The following is a 15,723-nucleotide window of genomic DNA, read 5'->3' as shown; positions in this document are numbered from 1 at the left end:
ACTATCGAATGTCATACCACACTCTCTAGCTATCTCAAGATGAGTTCGTCCACTAAACCTTCTACTGTACGCTTCTGCACCCAGTTCCACAGTTTTTAATACTGCTTCCTTTACAGCCTTATATTCTATTGATTCCATTATACTAAGACGTGCAAATGCCTCTCTCGCCTTAACCTTAAATTTACTTTGCACTAACATAACCCACTCAATATCTTCCTGTTCTTTAATAGTTGTAAGGTTTTCAAACTGCATAAAGAAGTCCTCAGCTTCTTCTTCTATAAACTCAGGTAACCGACTTACTCTATCATGTGTATCTTCAATTTTTCCTCTTGTGTTTGTTCTCTCTGTTTCTAGTTGCCTAAGTCTTACCTTTTTATTTGCCTGAAGTCTCTCTTTCTGCTTCTAGTTGCATTTTCTTAAGTTCAAATCCTAACCTTTCCATTGCCACTTTTTTCACTTCATTATTGATAAGGACGCCAACTGATCAATCAATTTTCTCTGCATGTCACTTTTGTTATGTGTCAGCAGAGAAATTCCATAATGAACTGCCACCTGGTTCAGTTCATCTTTATTACACTGGTACAGAAAATGTATATCCTGGGTTTCACGAAACATCTTAACGTTATCTGTCATGTGGAAACAAAATGTATATACAAGTATGAACACTCACTTACTTAGAGAAATCTTCTCCAGTACATTACAAAAAAGCACAGTAGAGTACTAACCCACAACACTTCAGTACAAGTTGAATTACATACACTTGGTTTCATCTCCCAGTAAACATGGTTTCATATCCTGGGTGGTTGGTTTCACCTCATCCTTCCTAGACAGTAGGTTTCACATATTCAACTCCTGGATAGCAGGCCCCCATGTGACGTATCTCTAACCCTTACTTTAAAGGACGTATAATCAGGCCATAGATCCATTAAGACAACTCTGCAATAACAACTGGTAGCAGATAGATTTGGGCTAGACACAGATTCCCTTACCATCTAGCTACTATCTCCTGACAGCTGACGTCCGTTTGATGTGTAAACATGTCTTCTTGTTCTCCCCACACTGGTCACATACCAAACACAGTGGTAAAAAGTTATGAAAATTATATTCACAATAACAAAAATAAACGTGTGCTCTCTCTGAACATAAAAATGAAATTTTCCCTTAATACAGTGATCTTCCTCTTTTTCATTCTACTTAACAAATCTTTGTCAATTATACTGGCCTTAGTTCATAACATAAGTCTGAAACAAATGAGATGTGTACAGATTAACTTTATACATTTTACCCAACAGCATTGCAACACATTCTACTCAATAGCTAGTCTGAGGGAGAGCTGGTGAACAGAATGTAAACATTCCAATACTTTTTCTATCGTTGTATACAAGTACTTCCTATTATTTTCTTTCGTCTCTAACATAATCATTGTTCTTCCATAATTTGTGATAATAGTAAAAATATCTACTGTTAATCTATTCACAATCTAATAAACAGAATTTCATATTGTAAAAAAAAAGATAATAAGATTCTTCAAACGAATATAATATACCTTAGAAAACTGAAGATATCATTCCTTAGAAAACTGAACAAAATATAATGGACAGCTGCAACAATTATTGGTAAAGAAGGAAGATAACTGTAACATTATTCATGTTTGAGTCCAGCCCACTCTGGCTGCACATGTTCTTGTGTGAGTCCAGCCCACTGTGTCCTCCTTGGAATACATAGGGAGGAGAGATAACATGGGAAGTGATGGCACATGATGAGGCCAATGTGAATATAATGTTATTTGTCACACATACAGGCAGGTTTGACCTATAATAGCCATCTTGGCAGGATAATCATAATTCTGTGTGGAGAGGAAGACAGAACATTTAAGAAGGATGAATCCTGACACATCAGAGTCTCCTCCTGCTGACCTGACCTGGGTTATACAAGAGCAGATTGTCAGGGAACATCACTGCTTCTGTCATTAGTACTGCTTGAGTGAGGCAATGTTGACCGCCTTTCATGACGGATACAACACCCTGGTAAGGTAGTGAGTCCAGTGGCTCACTTGGTGTAGTGAGTCCAGCTGTAGATGATGGAGTGACCAGCTTATTTGGCACAGTGGTGTACAACAAGACAAATTGGTCCATAAAACACCAATTTGTTTTGTTGTATATATAACACGTGACCAGAGGTACATGTGGCAGGGAACAATTTGTGTTGATGACTATTTGACCATTATGGAAGAACTACATACGACAGGAAAGTGTCTGTGTTGTTGATACATGTAACACCAGACTACAGCTACATATGACAGAGATTAACTTCTGTTGCTGATGCGTAATAACACAAGATCAGAGCTACTTATGGCAGGAAACTGTTTGTTTTGATGATACAAAGAAAACCAGACCAGAACTACATATGGCAGGAAACATGTCCTGTTGTGAAGACATAAAACAAGACCAGAACTATGTATGACAAGGAACACATTTGTGTTGTTGACATGAAACAGTTTGTGGTGATGATAACATGACACCAGAGCTACATATGGCAGCAAACTCTTTGTTAAGATTACAACACCAGACAAGAACTACATATGGTAGTGACCAGTTGGTCTTGATGAGACATATAAAACTGGGTCAAGAAAACACATGCTGCAAATTTCGAATGATTTAGATATCCAGAACGATATAAAGTGAAAAATGATACATTTTGCATCAGAAATGAAAACCATTATGAGAAATATTTATACGAGAATGTGAACTGTTCATGTTCTCTTAACAAAAGCTTTACCTTGACGTGAATATAATTTTAATATCAATACTTTCCATTTTGAACCTGACAAGGGAGACTCCATCTTTACTGGTCATGACAAGATTTTTGTATAATTTTCATAATGTAAAAACAGTTAAGATTAAAAAACACAGATATCTGATTAATATTGTTTATAAACTGGAATCTTGAGTCGAGTGCTGAGTTTTTCTGAAATATAATCAATATTAGTTATACTTCAAAAGTTCTCATTTTCTCTGAAATAGAAAAGAAGAAAACGTTATATAGGATAACTAATTCACTAATTTACAGTCCAATGGAACAATTTTGAGAAAATAAAGCTACATTAAACAATCATATAAATTACGTAATTGTGCAGGGCACTGGATCATGATTGTTAACTCGTACTGAAATATAATGTACAAACAAGTTGTCAGATTTCTGCTGACACTGATAGTAGTGCTAACCCAAGATCTGGTAATAGTGGTGTTAGGAATGATAGTGGTGCAAGTCTAATGTTTGGTAATACTGGTGTTAGGATCGGAAGTGGTGGAAGATGTGGTATGTTCTGATGGTAGTAAGGTTGGAGTGTGCTTGGCCAAAATCTGGTAACATTGGTGGTAGGATTAGCAGTGGTGCCAACCCAAGATCTGCTGATACTTGTGTTATGATTGGTAGTGGTGCCAATCCAAAATTAGGTAATACTGGTGTTAAGATCGTAAGTGGTGTTAGGCCAAATCTGGTAATATTGGTTAGGATCGGATGTGGTGCTAGCCTAAGATCTGGTAATGCTCTGTTAGGACTGGTTGTGGTGCTTACCCTTGAACCAGTAATACTAGTGTTATGATTGGTACCGGTGCTAACCAAAATTATGGCAATACTGATGTTAAGATTATAAATGGTGCTAGCCTAAGATCTGGTAATAATGGTGTTAAGATAGAAGTGGTGTTAGCCCAAGATCTGGTAAAACTGTTGTTAGGATTAGAGTTGGTGTTAGCCCAAGATCTGGTAAAACTGTTGTTAGGATTAGAAGTGGTGTTAGCCCAAGATCTGGTAAAACTGTTTCGTAATGATGGCCCTGGGATTGGAAATGCTGCTAGATTATGATCTGGTAATACTGGTGTGAGGATTGGAAGTACCATTACCAATCCTGCTGGTGTTAGGATTGGTAATGTTATTAGTCTAAGATCTGGTAATTTTGGTGCTAGGATTGGCAGTGGTGTTGGCCCAAGACCTATCAATACTGATTGTAAATGTAAATTGTAAATGGTATTACATGAGTTTACATGAGAAAGACAGACAACAGGAGGCCTGATTGGCCCACGACTGGGTTGTCTGAAAAAAGGAAAATAAGATATAACTTGACGAAAGAAAACGTGATTCCACTCAGTAGTTTTTTAGGCTATCACCGACTCCCCGCTGCTCCTCATAAGCCTTCTCGTGTCCCCGTAAACGCTGTCGTTTATACAGTTTATTTCTAGCGTTTTTCTCAGAGTATGCCTGACCTTATATAACATTTGTCTAAACGACTTTTGAGGGTATCTATAGTTTTAGCATTCACTACGTCTAAATGTAACTTATTCCAGTGCTCAACACACCTATAGAAAAAGAAACTTTTCCCCACGTTCGTACATCTTTTAGCTTTGAGTTTCATTCCATTTGTTCTGGTAACCATATTTTCTTGTATTTCGACAAGATGCTCGAGGTTTACTTTATCGAACTTGTTCAGAATTTTGAACACTTGGATTAAGTCGCCGCGAAGTCTACGTTGGTTAAGGGAGAAGAGATCCAATCGTTTTAGCCTCTCTTCGTATGCCAGATTTCTAAGAGATGGGATCAATTTTGTCGCGCGTCTTTGTACTTGTTCTAATTTTTCCTCGTCTCTTTTATAGTTTGGGGACCAAAATTAGACTGCATATTTGATTGCCTTTTTTACTTGCTGCTTGACACTGTTCAGTGTATTTCAAATTGTTGCTAATGACAACGCCAAGGTTATTTTCTTCGTTTACTTTAGTCAGAGAGTTTCTGAATAGTTTGTAGTCGTAACGTATATTCTTGTCTCCCAAGTGCATAAGTTTACACTTGTCTACATCAAACTTCATATGCCATCTGTCTGATCAGCCACTCTGCTGGTAAGTTAAGATCTTTGAATCATTTCGCAGTCCCGCCTGTTTCCAGCTCTACCTCCTAGTTTAGTATGGTCAGCAGATTTGGAGATCTTAGATATGACATTGAGTTGTAGGTCATTAATGTATATTATAGAAAGAATTGGGCCTAGGACCGACCCCTGTGGCACACCACTCGTTACGTCTAGCCAATCTGAGGCTTCGCCGTTTAATACTACACGCTGCTTTCTTCCAGTAAGCCAGTCTCTGATCCATGTACAGAGTTCTTCACCCATTCCGTGTGCTTTGAGTTTATGTAAGAGTCTCTTGTGAGGTACTGTACCGAAATCTAGACATACTACATCAGACGGTACTTTTCGTCCCACTTCTGATAAATAACATTAACAAATTCCAGCAAATTCGTCAGGCCGGATCTTCTGTACCGGAAACCGTGTTGGTTGTCCGATATAATTTTTGTGTTCTAGAAACGTATTATTTTTTCCATCATTTTACCTAACACTGACGTAAGGCTAATTGGGCGGTAGTTCAAGACACACTTTTTGTCTCATTTTTCATATATAGAAGTAACATTTGCTAGTTTACAGTCAGTTGGCACCTGACCATCCGATAGAGATGTGTTGACTATTTTGTGATGGTATACATCAACTGTCTCCTGACCTTGAAAAATCCTGGAGCTAAGTTATGTTGGCCGTTGAAATTGCTAGGATTTAATCTTGTTTGCCAAAGCCCTGGTACTACTGGTGTTAGGATAGGTAATGGTACTAGATCAAGAACTGGTAATTCTAGTGTTAAGATTAGTATCAGTACGAACCCAAGATCTGGTAATACTGGTGTTAGGATTAGACGTGCTATTAGCCAAAGACCTGGTAATTCTGGTGTTAAGATTGTAAGTGGTGATAGCCCAAGATCTGGTAATACTGATGCTTATATTGGAAGTGGTGCAAGCCCAATATCTGGTGTTAGGAATGTAAGTGGTGATAGCCCAAGATCTGGTAATACTGGTGTTAGGACTGATAATGATGACTTACTGTTGTAATATTTCATTGTGTTACTCTCTGATGATGATAACACTCTCACTGAGCCAGTTTCTGAAGGTACCAATGTCTGATGGTGACACCATCTGATGGCATCATACTCTAATAGTACCACCTCCTGATGGTACCATCTCCTGATGGTACCATCAGGAGATGGTACCAACTCCTGATGGCACCATCTCCTGATGGTACCATCTCCCGATGGTACCACCTCCTGATGGTACCAACTCCTGATGGCACCATCTCCTGATGGTACCACCTCCTGATGGTACCAACTCCTGATGGCACCATCTCCTGATGGTACCACCTCCTGATGGTACCACCTCCTGATGGTACCAACTCCTGATGGCACCATCTCCTGATGGTACCAACTCCTGATGGCACCACCTCCTGATGGTACCATCTCCTGATGGTACCACCTCCTGATGGTACCAACTCCTGATGGCAACATCTCCTGATGGTACCATCTCCTGATGGTACCATCTCCTGATGGTACCATCAGGTGATGGTACCAACTCCTGATGGCACCATCTCCTGATGGTACCATCTCCCGATGGTACCACCTCCTGATGGTACCAACTCCTGATGGCACCATCTCCTGATGGTACCACCTCCTGATGGTACCAACTCCTGATGGCACCATCTCCTGATGGTACCATCTCCCGATGGTACCACCTCCTGATGGTACCAACTCCTGATGGCACCATCTCCTGATGGTACCACCTCCTGATGGTACCAACTCCTGATGGCACCATCTCCTGATGGTACCACCTCCTGATGGTACCACCTCCTGATGGTACCAACTCCTGATGGCACCATCTCCTGATGGTACCAACTCCTGATGGCACCACCTCCTGATGGTACCATCTCCTGATGGTACCACCTCCTGATGGTACCAACTCCTGATGGCACCATCTCCTGATGGTACCATCTCCTGATGGTACCATCTCCTGATGGTACCATCAGGAGATGGTACCAACTCCTGATGGCACCATCTCCTGATGGTACCATCTCCCGATGGTACCACCTCCTGATGGTACCAACTCCTGATGGCACCATCTCCTGATGGTACCACCTCCTGATGGTACCAACTCCTGATGGCACCATCTCCTGATGGTACCACCTCCTGATGGTACCACCTCCTGATGGTACCAACTCCTGATGGCACCATCTCCTGATGGTACCAACTCCTGATGGCACCACCTCCTGATGGTACCATCTCCTGATGGTACCACCTCCTGATGGTACCAACTCCTGATGGCACCATCTCCTGATGGTACCAACTCCTGGTGGTACCATCTCCTGATGGCACCATCTCCTGATGGTACCATCTCCTGATGGTACCATCTCCTGATGGTACCATCTCCTGATGGTACCACCTCCTGATGGTACCACCTCCTGATGGTACCAACTCCTGATGGCACCATCTCCTGATGGTACCAACTCCTGATGGCACGACCTCCTGATGGTACCATCTCCTGATGGTACCACCTCCTGATGGTACCAACTCCTGATGGCACCATCTCCTGATGGTACCACCTCCTGATGGTACCATCTCCTGATGGCACCACCTCCTGATGGTACCATCTCCTGATGGTACCATCTCCTGATGGTACCATCTCCTGATGGTACCACCTCCTGATGGTACCAACTCCTGATGGCACCATCTCCTGATGGTACCAACTCCTGATGGTACCATCTCCTGATGGCACCATCTCCTGATGGTACCATCTCCTGATGGTACCATCTCCTGATGGTACCATCTCCTGATGGTACCACCTCCTGATGGTACCAACTCCTGATGGCACCATCTCCTGATGGTACCAACTCCTGATGGTACCATCTCCTGATGGCACCACCTCCTGATGGTACCATCTCCTGATGGCACCATCTCCTGATGGTACCATCTCCCGATGGTACCACCTCCTGATGGTACCAACTCCTGATGGCACCATCTCCTGATGGTACCATCTCCTGATGGTACCACCTCCTGATGGTACCAACTCCTGATGGCACCATCTCCTGATGGTACCACCTCCTGATGGTACCACCTCCTGATGGTACCAACTCCTGATGGCACCATCTCCTGATGGTACCAACTCCTGATGGCACCACCTCCTGATGGTACCATCTCCTGATGGTACCACCTCCTGATGGTACCAACTCCTGATGGCACCATCTCCTGATGGTACCAACTCCTGATGGTACCATCTCCTGATGGTACCATCTCCTGATGGCACCACCTCCTGATGGTACCATCTCCTGATGGTACCATCTCCTGATGGTACCATCTCCTGATGGTACCACCTCCTGATGGTACCAACTCCTGATGGCACCATCTCCTGATGGTACCAACTCCTGATGGTACCATCTCCTGATGGCACCATCTCCTGATGGTACCATCTCCTGATGGCACCACCTCCTGATGGTACCATCTCCTGATGGTACCACCTCCTGATGGTACCAACTCCTGATGGCACCATCTCCTGATGGTACCAACTCCTGATGGTACCATCTCCTGATGGTACCATCTCCTGATGGCACCACCTCCTGATGGTACCATCTCCTGATGGTACCATCTCCTGATGGTACCATCTCCTGATGGTACCACCTCCTGATGGTACCAACTCCTGATGACACCATCTCCTGATGGTACCACCTCCTGATGGTACCACCTCCTGATGGTACCAACTCCTGATGGCACCATCTCCTGATGGTACCACTTTCTGATATTGTTATTCTCTGAGGGTACCATTGTCTGATGGCACTAATCTCTGATAGTACCACTCTCTGATGGTACCACTCTCTTAGTGTACCAATCTGAGATGGTACCACTCTCTTAGTGTACCAATCTGATGGTACCACCCTCTTAGTGTACCAATCTGATGGTACCACTCTCTTACTGTACCAATCAGAGATGGTACCACTGTTTCCACTCCCTGATGGTTATATTCTCTGATGGTGAGGAAATGCCCAGGAGGATCAGAAGCTGGTATGAAGAGTCAACAACCACCACGATGGGTCAGGAATAGGTCATGAAGCACTGCCATGAAGGGTCGAGCACTGCCATGAAGGGTCGAGCACGGTCATGAAGGGTCGAGCACGGTCATGAAGGGTCGAGCACTACCATGAAGGGTCGAGCACGGTCATGAAGGGTCGAGCACGGTCATGAAGGGTCGAGCACTACCATGAATGGTCGAGCACTGCCATGAAGGGTCGAGCACGGTCATGAAGGGTCGAGCACTACCATGACGGGTCGAGCACTGCCATGAAGGGTCGAGCACGGTCATGAAGGGTCGAGCACGGTCATGAAGGGTCAGAGACAGATAACCCCCCCCCCCCACATGTGTCATTGGATAACAGTGGGCGGGTCGTAAGCTTAACGTACAAGGTAATGTCTTTTCTGTGACTTTTTTCTGTGACTTTGATATTTAACTAAGCATTATTATGATAATTTTTGTTTACTATTTCAACATGGCAGCAGGTCAGCAATGTTTTGTGAGCAGTGGCAGCTGTGTTGTCTACAGTAATCTGATGATAACATTGATCTGCAGCTCTTGTGTGGACAGACGGACCCAGGAGGAAAAGCTGGCTGGAGCTACCACGATAATGGTTGTTTTAACACACGGGGCAGATGTCCTCCACGACCTGGTCCAGTCCAGCTTGCTGAGAGACTCAGGAAGTGAGCCATGAACGTCGGACAGCATCGCTTGCCTCACCAGGAAGAGCTACCCTGGAACCAAGCCCCAGCAGCGCCTACCCTGGAACCAAGCCCCAGCAGCGCCTACCCTGGAAGCAAGCCCCAGCAGCGCCTACCCTGGAACCAAGCCCCAGCAGCGCCTACCCTGGAACCAAGTCCCAGCACGGCCTACCCTGGAACCAAGCCCCAGCAGCGCCTACCCTGGAACCAAGCCCCAGCAGCGAATACCCTGGAACCAAGCCCCAGCAGCGCCTACCCTGGAACCAATCCCCAGCAGCGCCTACCCTGGAACCAAGCCCCAGCAGCGCCTACCCTGGAACCAAGCCCCAGCAGCGCCTACCCTGGAACCAAGCCCCAGCAGCGCCTACCCTGGAACCAAGCCCCAGCAGCGCCTACCTTGGAACCAAGCCCCAGCAGCGCCTACCCTGGAACCAAGCCCCAGCAGCGCCTACCCTGGAACCAAGCCCCAGCTGCGCCTACCCTGGAACCAAGCCCCAGCAGCGCCTACCCTGGAACCAAGCCCCAGCAGCGCCTACCCTGGAACCAAGCCCCAGCAGCGAATACCCTGGAACCAAGCCCCAGCAGCGCCTACCCTGGAACCAATCCCCAGCAGCGCCTACCCTGGAAGCAAGCCCCAGCAGCGCCTACCCTGGAACCAAGCCCCAGCAGCGCCTACCCTGGAACCAAGCCCCAGCAGCGCCTACCCTGGAACCAAGCCCCAGCAGCGCCTACCTTGGAACCAAGCCCCAGCAGCGCCTACCCTGGAACCAAGCCCCAGCAGCGCCTACCCTGGAACCAAGCCCCAGCTGCGCCTACCCTGGAACCAAGCCCCAGCAGGGCCTGCCCTGGAACCAAGCCCCAGCAGGGCCTACCCTGGAACCAAGCCCCAGCAGGGCCTACCCTGGAACCAAGCCCCAGCAGGGCCTACCCTGGAACCAAGCCCCAGCAGCGCCTACCCTGGAACCAAGTCCCAGCAGGGCCTACCCTGGAACCAAGCCCCAGCAGCGCCTACCCTGGAACCAAGCCCCAGCAGCGCCTACCCTGGAACCAAGCCTCAGCAGCGCCTACCCTGGAACCAAGCCCCAACAGCGCCTACCCTGGAACCAAGTCCCAGCAGGGCCTACCCTGGAACCAAGTCCCAGCAGGGCCTACCCTGGAACCAAGCCCCAGCAGCGCCTACCCTGGAACCAAGCCCCAGCAGCGAATAACCTGGAACCAAGCCCCAGCAGCGCCTACCCTGGAACCAATCCCCAGCAGCGCCTACCCTGGAACCAAGCCCCAGCAGCGCCTACCCTGGAACCAAGCCCCAGCAGCGCCTACCCTGGAACCAAGCCCCAGCAGCGCCTACCCTGGAACCAAGCCCCAGCAGCGCCTACCCTGGAACCAAGCCCCAGCAGCGCCTACCCTGGAACCAAGCCCCAGCAGCGCCTACCCTGGAACCAAGCCCCAGCTGCGCCTACCCTGGAACCAAGCCCCATCAGGGCCTGCCCTGGAACCAAGCCCCAGCAGGGCCTACCCTGGAACCAAGCCCCAGCAGGGCCTACCCTGGAACCAAGCCCCAGCAGGGCCTACCCTGGAACCAAGCCCCAGCAGCGCCTACCCTGGAACCAAGTCCCAGCAGGGCCTACCCTGGAACCAAGCCCCAGCAGCGCCTACCCTGGAACCAAGCCCCAGCAGCGCCTACCCTGGAACCAAGCCCCAGCAGCGCCTACCCTGGAACCAAGCCCCAACAGCGCCTACCCTGGAACCAAGCCCCAGCAGCGCCTACCCTGGAACCAAGTCCCAGCAGGGCCTACCCTGGAACCAAGCCCCAGCAGCGCCTACCCTGGAACCAAGCCCCAACAGCGCCTACCCTGGAACCAAGCCCCAGCAGCGCCTACCCTGGAACCAAGCCCCAGCAGGGCCTACCCTGGAACCAAGCCCCAGCAGCGCCTACCCTGGAACCAAGCCCCAGCAGCGCCTACCCTGGAACCAAGCCCCAGCAGCGCCTACCCTGGAACCAAGCCCCAGCAGCGCCTACCCTGGAACCAAGCCCCAGCAGCGCCTACCCTGGAACCAAGCCCCAGCAGCGCCTACCCTGGAACCAAGCCCCAGCAGGGCCTGCCCTGGAACCAAGCCCCAGCAGGGCCTACCCTTGAACCAAGCCCCAGCAGCGCCTACCCTGGAACCAAGCCCCAGCAGGGCCTACCCTGGAACCAAGCCCCAGCAGGTCCTACCCTGGAACCAAGCCCCAGCAGCGCCTACCCTGGAACCAAGCCCCAGCAGGGCCTACCCTGGAACCAAGCCCCAGCAGCGCCTACCCTGGAACCAAGCCCCAGCAGCGCCTACCCTGGAACCAAGCCCCAGCAGGGCCTGCCCTGGAACCAAGCCCCAGCAGGGCCTACCCTGGAACCAAGCCCCAGCAGGGCTTACCCTGGAACCAAGCCCCAGCAAGGCCTACCCTGGAACCAACCCCGGCAGGGCCTACCCTGGAACCAAGCCCCAGCAGCGCCTACCCTGGAACCAAGCCCCAGCAGCGCCTAACCTGGAACCAAGCCCCAGCAGCGCCTACCCTGGAACCAAGCCCCAACAGGGCCTACACTGGAACCAAGCCCCAGCAGCGCCTACCTTGGAACCAAGCCCCAGCAGCGCCTACCCTGGAACCAAGCCCCAGCAGCGCCTACCCTGGAACCAAGCCCCAGCAGCGCCTACCCTGGAACCAAGCCCCAGCAGCGCCTACCCTGGAACCAAGCCCCAACAGCGCCTACCCTGGAACCAAGCCCCAGCAGCGCCTACCCTGGAACCAAGCCCCAACAGCGCCTACCCTGGAACCAAGCCCCAGCAGCGCCTACCCTGGAACCAAGCCCCAGCAGCGCCTACCCTGGAACCAAGCCCCAGCAGCGCCTACCCTGGAACCAAGCCCCAGCAGCGCCTACCCTGGAACCAAGCCCCAGCAGCGCCTACCCTGGAACCAAGCCCCAGCAGCGCCTACCCTGGAACCAAGCCCCAGCAGGGCCTACCCTGGAACCAAGCCCCAGCAGCGCCTACCCTGGAACCAAGTCCCAGCAGCGCCTACCCTGGAACCAAGCCCCAGCAGCGCCTACCCTGGAACCAAGCCCCAGCAGCGCCTACCCTGGAACCAAGCCCCAGCAGCGCCTACCCTGGAACCAAGCCCCAGCAGGGCCTACCCTGGAACCAAGCCCCAGCAGCGCCTACCCTGGAACCCAGCCCCATACATGTTTACCTTTGGTGTCAATAATTACAACGAACACGAGGAAGAACTGTCGGCGACTCCATGATCCCAGAACAGCTGGAGGAATTCTGTACCAAAAACCTTCCACACTTCAACGTTATTGTTTCCCCGATGCCACGATGGATGACGTAGCTGACGCTGTAGACGAGGTTTGTTGTAGCACTAACGATAACACACATGTTATCTGTCATGTACATAGTGATGAAGGAGAGACGTAGGAACTGTTGGGGAAATATCCCCGGCTTCCTTGACGTCTTCAAGACCAAACTTATATTGTTATGGTTTCATGTTTTCTACCCAGGATCAAACGCCTTCTTCAGTAAGAGGTTCAGTCTAAATAATGGATCAGTGAACCTTTGTTTTGAAGAAAGATTTGAGTTCATACACATGTGGCAGTATTCCTACATTCAGGCTGATGAGTGAGTCTAGAAGTGAGGTTTGGTAGGCTCCTTAGTGAGTCTACACGTAAGGTTTGGTAAGGTTCTTAGTGAGTCTACAGGTGAGGTTTGGTAAGCTCTTAGTGAGACTACAAGCGAGGTTTGGTAGGCTCCTTAGTGAGTCTACACGTAAGGTTTGGTAAGGTCCTTAGTGAGTCTACAGGTGAGGTTTGGTAGGCTCCTTAGTGAGTCTACACGTAAGGTTTGGTAAGGTTCTTAGTGAATCTACAGGTGAGGTTTGGTAGGCTCTTAGTGAGACTACAAGCGAGGTTTGGTAGGCTCCTTAGTGAGTCTACACGTAAGGTTTGGTAGGTTTCTTAATGAGTCTACAGGTGAGGTTTGGTAGGCTCTTAGTTAGACTACACGTGAGGTTTGGTAGGTTCCTTAGTGAGTCTACAGGTGAGGTTTGGTAGGTTCCTTAGTGAGTCTACACGTGAGGTTTTGTAGGCTCCATAGTGAGTCTAAACGTGAGGTTTGGCAGGCTCCTTAGTGAGTCTACAGGTGAGGTTTGGTAGGCTCCTTAGTGAGTCTACAAGTGAGGTTTGGCAGGCTCCTTAGTGAGTCTACAAGTGAGCTTTGGTAAGCTCCTTAGTGAGTCTACGCATGAGGTTTGGCAGGCTCTTTAGTGAGTCTAAACGTGAGGTTTGGTAGGTTCCCTAGTGAATCTACACGTGAGGTTTGGTATGCTCCTTAGTGAGTCTACACGTGAGGTTTGGTAGGTTCCTTAGTGAGTCTACACGTGAGGTTTGGTAGGTTCCTTAGTGAGTTTACACGTGAGGTTTGGTAGGTTCCTTAGTGAGTCTACACGTGAGGTTTGGTAGGTTCCTTAGTGAGTCTACAGGTGAGGTTTGGCAGGCTCCTTAGTGAGTCTAAACGTGAGGTTTGGCAGGCTCCTTAGTGAGTCTACACGTAAGGTTTGGTAAGCTCCTTAGTGAGTCTACACGTGAGGTTTGGCAGGCAGCTTAATAAGTCTACACGTGAGGTTTGGTAGGCTCCTTAGGGAGTCTACACGTGAGGTTTGGTAGGTTCCTTAGTGAGTCTACAGGTGAGGTTTGGTAGGCTCCTTAGTGAGTCTACAGGTGAGGTTTGGTAGATTCCTTAGTGAGTCTACACGTGAAGTTTGGTAGGCTCCTTAGTGAGTCTACAGGTGAGGTTTGGCAGGTTCCTTAGTGAGTCTACAGGTAAGGTTTGGTAGGTTCCTTAGTGAGTCTACAGGTGAGGTTTGGTAGGCTCCTCAGTGAGTCTACACGTGATGTTTGGCAGGCTCCTCAGTGAGTCTACACGTGAGGTATGGTAGGCTCCTTAGTGAGTCTACAGGTGAGGTTTGGCAGGATCCTTAGTGAGTCTACACATGAGGTTTGGTAGGCTCCCTAGTGAGTCTACAGGTGAGGTTTGGTAGGTTCCTTAGTGAGTCTACACGTGAGGTATGGTAGGTTCTTTAGTGAGTCTACACGTGAGGTCTAGTAGGTTCCTTAGTGAGTCTACAGGTGAGGTTTGGTAGGCTTCTTAGTGAGTCTACAGGTGAGGTTTGGTAGGCTCCTTAGTGAGTCTACAGGTGAGGTTTGGTAGGCTCCTTAATGAGTCTACACGTGAGGTTTGGTAGGTTCCTTAGTGAGTCTACAGGTGAGGTTTGGTAGGCTCCTTACTGAGTCTACTCGTGAGGTTTGGCAGGCTCCTTAGTGAGTCTACAGGTGAGGTTTGGCAGGCTCCTTAGTGAGTCTACACGTGAGGGGTGGTAGGCTTCTTAGTGAGTCTACACGTGAGGTTTGGTAGGATCCTTAGTGAGTCTACACGTGAGGTTTGGTAGGCTCCTTAGTGAGTTTACACGTGAGGTTTGATAGGTTTCTTAGTGAATCTGCACGTGAGATTTGGTAGGTTCCTTAGTGAGTCTACAGGTGAGGTTTGGTAGGCTCCTTAGTGAATCTACAGGTGAGGTTTGGTAGGCTTCTTTGTGAGTCTACAGGTGAGGTTTGGTTTTCTCCTTAGTGAGTCTACACGTGAGGTTTGGTAGGCTCCTTAGTGAGTCTACAGGTGAAGTTTGGCAGGCTCCTTAGTGAGTCTACAGGTGAGGTTTGGTAGGCTCCTTAGTGAGTCTACAGATGAGGTTTGGTAGGCTCCGTAGTGAGTCTACAGGTGAGGTTTGGTAGGTTCCTTAGTGAGTCTACAGGTGAGGTTTGGTAGGCTCCTTAGTGAGTCTACAGGTGAGGTTTGGTAGGTTCCTTAGTGAGTCTACAGGTGAGGTTTGGTAGGCTCCTTAGCAAGTCTACACGTGAGGTTTGGTAGGTTCCTTAGTGAGTCTACACGTGAGGTTTGGTAGGCTCCTTAGTGAGTCTACAGATAAGGTTTGGTAGGCTCCTTAGTGAGTCTACAGATGAGGTTTGTTAGGCTCCTTAGTGAGTCTACACGTGAGGTTTGGTAGGCTCCTTAGTGAATCTAC

Source organism: Panulirus ornatus, chromosome 48 (assembly GCF_036320965.1).
Source record: "Panulirus ornatus isolate Po-2019 chromosome 48, ASM3632096v1, whole genome shotgun sequence".
Taxonomy (NCBI): domain Eukaryota; kingdom Metazoa; phylum Arthropoda; class Malacostraca; order Decapoda; family Palinuridae; genus Panulirus; species Panulirus ornatus.
The sequence above is the reverse complement of the archived record's forward strand: the minus strand, read 5'-3'. Positions refer to the sequence as shown.